The sequence below is a fragment of the Gavia stellata genome, chromosome 25 (genome assembly GCF_030936135.1).
Source record: "Gavia stellata isolate bGavSte3 chromosome 25, bGavSte3.hap2, whole genome shotgun sequence".
NCBI classification, from domain to species: Eukaryota; Metazoa; Chordata; class Aves; order Gaviiformes; family Gaviidae; genus Gavia; species Gavia stellata.
In genome coordinates this window covers 11,406,352-11,417,965 of record NC_082618.1, presented here as the reverse complement: position 1 = coordinate 11,417,965, position 11,614 = coordinate 11,406,352, and positions in this window count along the sequence as shown.

Below are 11,614 nucleotides of genomic sequence, written 5' to 3'. Positions count from 1 at the left end.
ATCACTGCCGCCAGGAATGAGCCGGGCTGTGGGGCACTGGGAGAGTTAAGTGCCTGCTGTGCTAACCTCTGGGTGGATGTTTGAACAGAGCTCAGTGCAAGCCCTGGCTCTCATAAAAGCTCTTTGGAATACAAAATTTGTCTGCTTTGTTTTTCCATCCTTGCCGCTGGTTTCAGTGGGCCTCAAGTAGTATGAGTATCCGAAACCCCTTCAGCGTAACGAAGTCTCTTTTTGCTGGATGTATGGGGCCATTTCCCTGCCCCGAGTGACTCCTGCGGCAGGAGCAGCTCTGCCAACATCTGGTGTATGGTCAGGCATGTCCGAGTGTTAGCAAGGCTGAGCACCTGCCTGGAATGGAGGCTGAGGAACAGAGCGGCAGAGCTGAGCATCGCTGGGTGCCCTTGCTTGTCCCCGGTGGGCATAGGCCCCATCCTGGCTCAGGAGCAGCCCTTGCTATGCTTCAGGTTAAAAATTTACATTTAAGCTGACACTTGCTCCTTTTCTCCCTCTTTGGCTGCTGCGGTTTTACCTGGACCCATCTTTGAGTCTCCACCAGCTGAAGCAAGCCTGCGCTTTGCAGCTGTGTTCTGCCTCTAGAAGAAATCCGCTCCATTGCCATTGAAAACACCACTGTGCCTGGATTTCTTGCGCAGGTTTGCTGACACCTCTAGAGCTGCCTACGTACTGTAATGGCTGAAACACTGGCGGTGAGCAGCTGTGGGACTCGGTGTCCAATGCGTGGTTGGACAGGCACGGGGTGTACCCGTGCTGAGTGTCTGCTCCAGCAGCCCACACCCCATGCCAGGGTGTTCTTCTGAATGCAGAAATCTGATGTTATGCACCCCAACAAGCGCATGGGAGCTGCTGGGATTCTCAGTAGCGCGTAGCCAACCTCTTTGGTTTTAATAAAAACCGCGAAGTCTCAGCTAGCTCCTGAAACACCTAAGGGCTTTTGAGGAAATGTGGACTTGTGCTCTGAGCAGCACTGAGTGAGCGATGGAGGCAAACCAAGAGCTCAAGTGGCTGAATAAAACTGAAGCAAGCGTCCCCGTTGAGTGTGGTAGCAGCCTGCCTGCTCCGTGTATGAAGCTTTCTAAATAACCATGTCCAGAACTTCAACCCATATTGGGGAACCTGCAACTTTTCTCAGACAGAAAGATAAGAGTGTCTTTTATCTTTGGGAGCGAAAGTAGATTCTAGGTAGCTTTGGCTGAAGGTGGCACAAGCAATTTTCTCCGTGTGAGCTATCTGTTTAACGAAGAGCCCAACTTGTTACTGGATGCTAAAGCAGAAGGGGTTCAGCACCTTCCAATCTGCTGAGCCTCTTCCTCAACATCTGAGTACTGTCTCCCTCAGGACCAGACAAGAATAAGGCCATGTGTCTGAATGCCAGATAGAGTTCAGTTCATCTGTAAAGGAACTGAATCAGTTACGGGTTGGGTTTTGTTGGTTGGTTGTGCGCACCATTCGTTGCTCTCTTCTGGAGCTGTTTTCCCCAGGGAAGCTCAGAGACTCTGAGCATCCCAAGCATTGACTCGACCCATCACCACGTTACAGCAATAAAGACCGAAATGCCGGTTTGGGTAGAGAGTCTGGATTCTGTGGTCTCACCCCATACACTCATTACAAACCTCCTGCCTGCGAAGAGGAGGACATTTACTTTGACGCCAGCCTTTCATTCTCCTGTAGGAAGACCCTTTCCCCGGCTTCTGGACACCCTTCGCTGACTCCCTGGGGAGAAAACGGTGTGTGCACAGGGGAGAGTGGAGAGGCAGAAGCTGGTTTTCCCTCTGGCTGGTGGAACTCCATCCAGCATCTTCTGAAGATGCGACAAACACATCATCATCCCTGCCTCTCAGCAGCGCAGGACTCGGCCCCTCTCAGCGGCCAGGAGCAGCCAGCGGCTGCATGGCCTCCCCTGCCAGCACACGGGCGTTGCTGGAGAGACACAGGTTGCAGGAGGGTGGAGGGGGCAGCTACAGAGATTCAGGCCTAATTTCTGTCAGCAACAACCAAAGTGCTGCTGGGTGGGGGCCTGGGTCAGTCACGGGGGTCAGCTGTGCCCGGCCCCAGCCCCGCGGGATGTTTCTGCTGCCGCTGGTTGCACCTGGGTGCAGTCCTGAGGGTGCTGGAGCAGAGCTGGGAGGGGTTCTCCTGCCTGACCCCACAGTGATACCAAGGTCAGTGATGATTTTATGTGTCCCGTTAGTGTTGGATGCTCATTTTTGGTGTCTGGCGGAGCAGCGTGGGCTGTTGTGCCCTGTGCCGCTCGCTCGCTGCCAACAAGAGCAGCGGGGGTGGATGCAGCCTCCGTCCTCAGCTGGGGACTCGTGAAGCACAAGGTGCTTGGGGCCGGGGAGAGGCAGCACCTTCCCCACCCTGGCCAAGGTTTTATTGTCCTGCCTCTTTATTGTTGTGTTTACAAGCCAGGCGCTTTATAGGTTTTCCTATGAATAGTTTCAAGGAGAAGGTAATTACCTTATCACATGCAGGATGATTTATAGCCGAGGTGGCAAGGGACATTCAAGCTCCACATCGGCTCCGTTTGAAAGACAATCCGCCCGTTCTTCCGTGGGGTCACTGGGTGGGTGAAAACAAAAGGGTTTTAGTGCCCGGCCCGCCTAGTCCCAGCCCGGGGACATCTCCTGCGGCCGAGCCCCGGAGGGGAGCGATTCCCCGGGCCGAGCCGAGGGCGCTTGTGCCCACCTGCAGCCCCGTGGGTTTCCCTGGGGCTGCCCGCGGTGGTGGGCTCTGCCCTGTGCAACCCGCCAAGGAGCAACCCAGTGAGTTCAAAGCTCAGGCTGTAAAGTCCTTGTTATTGAATTGCGTTACCTGGGTCAGTAAATACGCAGTGTGCTGCCCGAGAGGCGGCGTGGCCTCGCACGCCAGCGACAGGCCTCTCGGTGGCACCGGGCTGGCGTGTGCGGTGATGTCTTGGTGAACCGAAGCAATTGCTTTTGTTGGGCACAACTCTTCGCCAGCGGCACCGGACCCGGCTCGTGGCAGCTGTGGGGACTGTTACACGTCTCCCGTTGCCTTCGCGTAGCGATTTTTGTCTTTTTTTTTTTTTTCCCCCTTCCCCTATTAACTGCCTCTTTATGGACTCGGCGCAAAGACGGGAATTCACGCGTTACCCTGCGGCCGCCGCGCTCCGAGCATCCCGCTGCAGCCGCTGCTGCGGTGGGAGCGGCTCCGGCAGCCCCGGGAGGGAGGGGGCGGCAGCCCCGGGAGCTGCCCCGGCCGCCGGGCCACGAGGTGGCACCACGTCCCCGGCCACGGCCGAGCGCCAGCCCCGCGGCGGGGCTCCCCACGCGGGGCGGCCCCGGGCGGCTGCCGGCGCGCCTCCCCTTGCGGGGGCTGTGGGGTACACGGGGTCCGCCTTGCAGGGGGCGTGGGGTCCCCCTTGCGGGGGGCGTGGGGGTACACGGGGGTCCTCCTTGCAGGAGGTGTGGGGGTACACGGGGGTCCCCCTTGCAGGGGTCGTGGGGGTCCCCCTTGCAGGGGGCGTGGGGTCCCCCTTGCGGGGGGCGTGGGGGTACACGGGGGTCTGCCTTGCAGGGGTCGTGGGCATCCCCCTGGCAGGGAGTGTGGGGGTACACGGGGGTCCCCCTTGCAGGGGTCGTGGGGTACACGGGAGTCCCTCTTGCAGGGGTCGTGGGCATCCCCTTGCAGGAGGTCTGGGGGTACACGGGGGTCCCCCTTGCAGGGTGCATGGAGCGTGGGTGCTGCCTGCCCATGCACCCACCGGAGGTTGCCCCAGGGTCCCGGCACCCACAGCCCGGGCCGGGGCGCAGCGGGGAGCTGCCCTCGAGCAGTGTGATCCAAGCGGGGCACCGGCACAAGGGCGCAGGCGTGTTTCTCCGTGTAACAAACCGACCCGTTCTTCTCCCGGTGCCCAGCCCCGGGTGGGGCCGACTGTTATCGCCCGGGCTCTGCGGGGGCCCGGGGACCGCGGGCGCAGGGTGGCAGGGGGGCTGCGATGCCCCTTGGGTCGCGGGTGCTCCCTGCAGCCCCCGGGGACCCAGCCCACGCGGGGCCTCGCTGCTGCCCACCTCCCCACGCGGGGGCAAGGGGGATTCCCCTCCTGGCCCCGCTGTGGGACCCTGGGGCGGGGGGTCACAGCAGCAGTGCCGAGCACTGCGGGGCCAGGGGCTCCGGTGGCAGTAACGGCACATTGGTACATGAGCAATGGGGTGGCGAAGGCAGGGGTGACTTCCAGTGGCGGGGTCAGAGGGAAGAGGCTGATCCTCAGTTCATGTCTGCTGTCTCTCCCATAAAAAATGGCTCTGTGCTATCTTGCAGGCCGACCCTCCCTAGGACCCGCTAATTCGGTGATTTTTATCCTGTCTGTTTTCCTTTTCTCCCCTCTGCCCCGCTGCAACCTCCCGTCACTCCTCCTCGGGGCGGCTCCGGGGTCGCACTGATGGATGGCCCCCGGCAGCGCCCGCACGGAGGAGGCGATGGCCGGCGAGGGGGCTTTGGCACAGCCCGAGCCCCTCCGGCGGGTCTGACCCGGCCGTTGCGCCAACCTCTGCTCCGAGGGAATGCCCTTCCCCAGGGCTCAAAGCCCGACGCCCGAAGGGTGCAGGCGATGGGGGAAGGAGTGCAGAAGAAAACCGGGAGGCACCCCAGGCCCCCGGGCAGGGGCAGTGCCAAGCGGGGATGGGGACAGAGAGGATAAAGAGGCTTGGCGAGACCTGGGGAGCGGGGCCGTCCCTGGGGTCACTTCTTCCTGTGCCACCCCCAGGAAAAGGGAGCCCACGCTGCCCCGGGGGGGTCCTCCAGCTCCCTGGGAGCCCAGGCTGGTATTTCAGTCTAGACATGCTGGTATTTTTTCAGTCCAGCAAATTTCCTTGATGGCCCAGCGGTGAAGCACGAGCACGCTCGGCACGCTGGCACCGGCGGCTGCGGGAGGGTGGGGGGTTCCTGCGGGGGTGCGGGGGACAGAGGCCGGGCAGAAGTCCTGCCGAGGCCATGGGGGACGAGGAGCCGGTGAGGAGGTGACCGATGCACCCAGCACCGGCTCCTGGGGAGGCAGGAGAAAGGTTTGCGCTGCAAGGGGAGGGAAAACTATGCGAAACTCGAAATTTGCTCATAAAACCAGGCTTGCTGGGTGGAAAACGTGCCGCATCTTGCTCGAGCATTGGCCTGGCCTGCGGAGGGCTGTGACGGGCTTGCGTGAAGAACTTTATTCAACAGCCGCCGACGTTTCTGCTGCGCCGCGTGCGGCCGCCCGGTCCCGCGTGCCTGGCAGGGTTGGGCTGGGTAAATACTTTGGGGGGGCGACCCGCTCGGCGCTGCCGGAAACGTCGCGGTGACTCAGGGGTCAGTCCCTTCCCCTCGATGCTTGGGCACCAGGCTGATGCTTTTACCAGTCTGCCCGCCCCGGCGATGCTCCTCCTTGCACCACCTGCCCCGAGGGACCTCCGACGCCTGCCCGGGGACCGGCCGGGCGGACAAAGGTGGCTTTCAGGGCCCCGGTGGGGCCGGCCGTGCTTGGGCGGCCTCCGAGATGTGTGAAATTCAGCTTTCGCCCGGCTCCTTCCTGGAGCGGAACTGTTCTCAGCGAAACCATCCCCGCCGCCCGCCCTAATGGCTTTTCTCTGTGCGCCCGCATTAATGAACGCGAGGCCCAGCCTAATCGGAGGGAAGCCATGCAAGTAATTGCTTGAATTTTTAATTCGGGGTTATGATAGGGGAATCAAAGTCACACGGCAGCCGCTGAGGCCGCCCGCGGCTCCGCGCCATTGACTCCCGCAATTTGCTTTTGATTTTTGCCCTCCCGGTTCCCCCGGTGCAGACCCCGCTGGGGGCCGGGGCCGGACCCTCCCGGGGAGGGCACCTGGCGGAGAACTGTGTTTGGGGTGGGGGTCCCACCTGCGGCCGCGGTTGGGGTGTGCTTGGCCGGTGCGGCCGTGCCCGAGGGGGCCCCTTGCCACAGGTGCGAAGCCGTTTGCAAACCTCCGACAGCACGTGCTTGCCTCCAAAATCCCTCTTCCACTGGCACCTAATTGTGCTGCCGATGGGGAGCTGGGGGTTATTTTTCTTTTTCCTTTACGGCAGCTCCCACCCTCAGCCCAGGGAGCCGCCAGCGGTGACCCCCTGCCCGGTGCACAGCCGGTGCCACCGTCCCGGCACACAGGGGCGAGTGGGCACCCCTAACCATGGGGTGAGACACGAGATGGCTGGACTGGCCAGGGTTTGGGTTGGGGTACCCGGGCCGGGGGCTCCCTGCAGTGCAGCTGGGGCTCGCACCGAAGCTACCCCCAGGGACGGGTCCCCCATCAGCGGGGAGCTCCTCCAGCCCTGAGCATCTCCCGGGCCGCGGCACACTGCCACGCTGCTTTTGTTTTCCCAGAAAACAACCCCACCTCCCGCGCTGGTTCCAGCTCGCTTCCCTCCTCTTTGTCTTAAAATTAATAAAAAGTCAGAGGACGCGCGGCTGCTCGGTAAAGCAGAATGGCATCTGCAAAATGTCTGCCCCGCGTGGGGAGACGGCGGCTGGCGAGGCTGCCCCTGCCTCCCCGCCCGGCACGGCTCAGGGCCGGGGTCTCGGGAGCCAGGCGCACCGGGAGAAGCCATGCCGTGCCGGTGCTGCGCTCTGCCACGCGTGGGATGGACCCTGCGTACGCGGGGCAGCCCCAGTCCCCTCGGGGAGCCGCTGGCTGGCAGGCTCTGCCCCGTGACCCCGTGTTTGGGGTTTGGGCCGCTGTTGTGGTGTTCTTTGTGCCGCGATTCCTGGGCAGATAGCATTGTTTGCCCTGACACGTAAGCCGGTGACAATCTGCAAGAGCTCTGGCATGGATTCCGGCTGCGCGGCTCCCAGCCTGCCCCGCTTCCAAGGCCTTTTTATAGCCCAGCAGAACTTGTTTTGCTGTGGCAGCCAAGCAGAACCCGAGTGTGGGCTGGGAGCCGCAGGGGGACACGAGTGTGGCTCACGGTGGGTGCTGGGTCACGTTCGCACCTCCCTACCCCCAAATGCCCCCCATGGCAGGACCCTGCTCCCCTATGGTCGCTCAGCTGCGGTGCTTGCCTCCGGCTCAAGACTTGGGGAGGTTGAGGGAAGCCCCCAGGCTCTGAAAATGCGGGGGTCCAGAGTTTTGGGGGGTCCCAGAGAGGGCTGGGAGCATGCTGCCAGTGAGGGGACGTGGTGGCCAGGCCACCAGCGCGGAAGGGCACGCTGCCATGGCCATGGGCAGGGGACACGCTGAGGCGGTGCTGAGCCCTGCCGCCTGTCTCCCCGGCAGAGCACGGGGATGCCGAGCAGCCCCGGAGGGGTCCCGCCTGCGGGCGAGGGGCCGCCAGCACCCCTGTGCCTGCCCCCGGAGCAGCAGAGCCTCGGCAAAGGACAGGGGGGTGAAGGCGGATTATGAAAGTGTTTCTTTGCTTTGCTTTTGAGAAAGGAGAACTTCAAAGGGGCCATTTATCACCAGACAAAGAGAGTCGCAAGTTATTTGCAAAGTGTAAGGGAGAAGCATTAATTATCAGAGTGACAGACAAACGCCGCTGCCGGGTGTCCTCCTGCCCACCCTCCGCCCCGTCCCGGCAGCTCCCGGCAAGCCCCAGGTCGCACCCGCGCTCCTGTCCCTCTTGCCGTGCCGTCCCCAGCTCCTGCCTCGTCTCCTCTCCGCCTGGGGCTGGGTGCGCCGGCTGGTGCCGGGGCACCCGAGTTCCTGCCTGGCTCTGGGTGATGGCATCAGGGCGATGGGACCAGGGCGATGGATGTCCCCAACACGGGTGCACCCACACGGCTGCCACAGCTGGAGGGGCAACATGGGGGGGATCCCCGTTGCTCTGCTGAAAGGCTGGGAGCTGCGGGCTGGCAGAAGCTCTGCCTGGGTGCTCCTGTCGGGTGAGACAAGACCACGGCGGAAACCAGACGGGGAGAAATTTGGCACCTTCGAGGCAGCTGAGCAACCTGCGAGCATCTTTCCCCGCGGCAGCCCGGCTCGCCCCAGCCGCCTGCGAAGCCCAGGTTCACCCAGGACTCGCTGCGCTCGGAGCCGGGGGCACGTGGGTGGAAGAACAGTCGTTTCTGCCTGCCTTGCCCTGCGACTCCGTCACCCCTCGGGCTCATCCCGTCCCCAGGAGCCCCTGCCAGGCCCGGCCTCGTGCCCAGCGGGCTGTGCAGCGTGGCTGGTGACGCGGCATCCGCGGGGTGTCGGTGCCAGCGGGGTATCTGTGCTGGGGACCGCAGGTGACAGCTGATGGCTGTGGCCGGCAGCCGGGCTGGGGGACAGGGGCAGTAGGGCTCAGCCCGGATCCGGGGCACCAGACCCCTACAGCTGAGCCCCTGTCCCAAAAGCTCTGCAGGGGGAGAGCCGCGGCTCTGCCCATCACCTGGGAGGGAGAAGGCGAGGAGCGAGAACATTTACATCCCAAACCAAAGTGCCAACAGACCCGGCCACGCTCGGAGGGCGTGGCATCCATGCCACCGTCCCTGCCACCTCTGCAATGTCGGAGGGCTGCAAATATTGGGGCAGCTGGGGTGCGAGGGCTCCCCGCGGCCCTGCAGAACAAGCCCTGCACAGGGCGGGCAGCTCTCCCTTTCATGTCTGATCTCTCCCGAAACCACAGCTTCCCTTCGCCCCGCACGGGGATCAACCACGGGTCATATTTAATAAAGGTGGGGATGGGAGAAGGCTTCAAAACATTACGTCACCTCGGTGTGGGGGAGGCGGAGGGAGGCAGGGAATGCGAAAATCTCGGCGCAAGTGGGGGCAGAGGAGAAAAAATATCAGTGAGGGGATTTAATGGCCCTGTTTTGGTGGGAACTCTCTTGCCCACTGCCCGCGAGGTCAGAGGCGGTGTGTCTGCACGCGCTCAGGCGTTAAATGAAACTGTAAGGAAAAAATGAGAGGCATATACGAAATGCATAAGCGCGTCCGTGGCAGAAATCCCCTGGCGCCGCGTGAGTCACGGCGCTGTGCCCGGCTGGCCCTCCGTGGCGGCTCGCGGGAGAAATCCCCGCCGGTCCCCAGGTCCCGCGGCTCCTGAGTCCCCATGCTGCCCGGGTGAGGGTGCGCACGAGGCTGCCCCGGCGGGGACATTGGGGTGCCCTGGCAGGTGCCCCCGCCTGCCCTAAGCCTTCATCTGCCCGAGGCGCAGCCGCACGGTGCCAGGAGCAAAGTCCCCCGTGCCGCAGCCTTGCCCGTGCCCGACCCCGCAGGGCTGGCCATGGCGGCCACGTGCGGCATGGGCGACTTCGCTGCCCGGGTGGGACCTGCTGCCCGTGCTCGGGGCAAACGCTGCCGGTCCCTCCGCCGGTGATGGAGGGGGCTGTGGCTGCAGGCAAGGGATTGCCTGGCGGAGGCAATCGCGCCGGGACGGTTATTCCCTTGCGGAGGTTGTGAAGGGATGGGCTTCTAGTTTGGTACCGGGGAGCCTCTCTGGTGTTGTGAGTGACGGGGGAGCGGGAGGCGAGGCCGCCCCCAGCCACGGGAGCCGGGGGACAGCACCGGGCACCCAGACCCTCCTGCAACACGCGTGGGCTGGCTGCAAACCAGGTGGCTTCGGAGGGCCGGGGGGCAGAGCAGACCATGTTCAGCTTAAAAAAACCAAAAACCCTGTGCAGCCATCCTGCGTTCCCAGCCGCAGTCACCTCCTGGTGAAAGCTCAGTCTGATGCTCTCGCTGGGCCGCTGCCTTCCCCTGGCTGGGAAACTATGTGCTCCCAGCCCCGCGGGGCACCCATCGGCCCCCCGAGCCGTAATGACCACGCTCTTCTGCTGAGAGGAGTTAATGAGCTGTGCCGGACAACGATGGGAAAAGGGCGATTGCAGTGAGGCTCCTGACACCGCTCGGAGGAGCTGGGCGTGGAGGAAGGGGGAAGAGCAATAGGGTGAGAGAGATGGACCAGAAAACGATATCCACTTCATTAGCCAGGTGGCTCCAAATGTGTGGAAACAGGACAAGGTGCAGGTCACCCACTGTGACAGAACATTATTATCATGCGATGCCATGAAGCCTGTGCAAAGACCAAGTCAAAGCTCACCGGCCCACTTGAAAGGGAGAGGGGACCTTCTCGGAACAAGAGCCAGGCTGTTCCCAGGCCGGCGGCAGGGTGGGGGGTATCCGCAGGCGGGCACAGCCCGTGCTGGGGGGGTCTGGGCGCTCAGCCCGGCTCCTGCTCGCCACCGGCTCCTGCAGAGCCTCCCACAAGCTCTGCCCTGGGCAGGAGCCTGCGGAGGGGGCAGCGGCGGGAGGAGAGCCCGGGGGGCACAGCGGGTGTAAGCCCACATCCTGGTGGCAGTGGGTTGTTGCCCAGGGACCGTAGCGGCTCTGTGTGGTCCCCTGGCCCCAAAGGCGGGTGGGTGGTTTGACATCTTGCCCAGCACCTGGGATTAGGGGAGCTTTGGGGTGATCAGAGACCCGCTGTGGTGTGCAGGATGAGAGCACCTATGGGTGCAAGGGACCTGGCGGGCTTGTACTATTTGCTTGCCCTCACAGGTGAGAAAGCTGGGCACAGCGGGGACACCCACCCAGCAACCTGCTCCCTGCACCCTATAGACGTGGGGAGGCTTGTCCATTTGGGCGCTGAGCTCCTTCGGAGCCAACCTGAGCTGGGCTGGCATCAGGAGAGGACCAACCTGCCGGTGCCAGGCACAGCAGAGCCTGGGAGCCCCCCCACCCTCGCCACAGGCGCAGCAGAGCAAGGGCTCGCCGGGTGCAGGACGGGTGCGAGGGGGCCTTCGCCTCCCCGGCTGTGAAGCCCCGAACACGTGGGAGCAGAGCCGGGGAAGATGCTGGGCTGGGGGCTCCAGGCTGGGAGCCAGGAGGGGGCTTTTGGGGTTTTTTTTCAGTCCTCTCTTCTATAGGTTGTGCTCAGCCTGCCACGTGCCCGTGAAAAACCCTCACGGCCATCGCGCGCTCATCCACAAACTCCCTCCCAAGCACGCAGAGAGGTTTCTCGCTCCCTTTGGGATACCCTTGATGCTCCCGCCCCTGTCCGTGGCTCTGCCCCTGTCCCCCAAAGGGTAGGGGGGGCTCTGAGGGTGCTGCACTGCTGTCCCAGCCCTGGGCTGCTCCTGTGCTGCTCCCCGGAGCGGGAAGGGTTTCATCTGACTCCACAGCAGTGGGTTCAATCCATGCAGCTCCCAACACGCTCGCTCCCACAGGCGGGCACAGGCTGTTCCCAGCCGGGCTGCGGGGCTTTTCCCTTCACTCTCCCCGGCTCTGCTGGAAGCCGAACTGCCGCCAGCTCCCCGGAGCGTTCTGCTGGGAGGGGGACCTGTGGCCAGCGGTGGCAGAGACCCACAGCCGGGCTCCCGTGGGGCTCCGGGGCTGCGCTGCAAAGCACTCGGGGTCTGCCACGGGTGCTGGTGGCGGGCAGGATTTTCTGGGGGCCTTTGAGGGGGGCAGACAGCTACAGCTTCGGGTACCCTGTAAAAGTCTGAATCTGGGCTAGAAACACAGGGTTTTAAGCTATCGTCCTTTCCCAGGGCTGACGTCCAGGTGCTGGCCAAAAGCGGCAGGGAACTGGGCTACCAAACTGAAAGCGCTTTGGGAAGCTGGGGGGGGTCATGACCGGGGATTTCGGACATCGGCCCTGCCTTCCCCCGCAGGGTCCCAGGCCCCTCTGCGCTGTGCTCTGGGTATGGTGGTGTCTCTTGTAT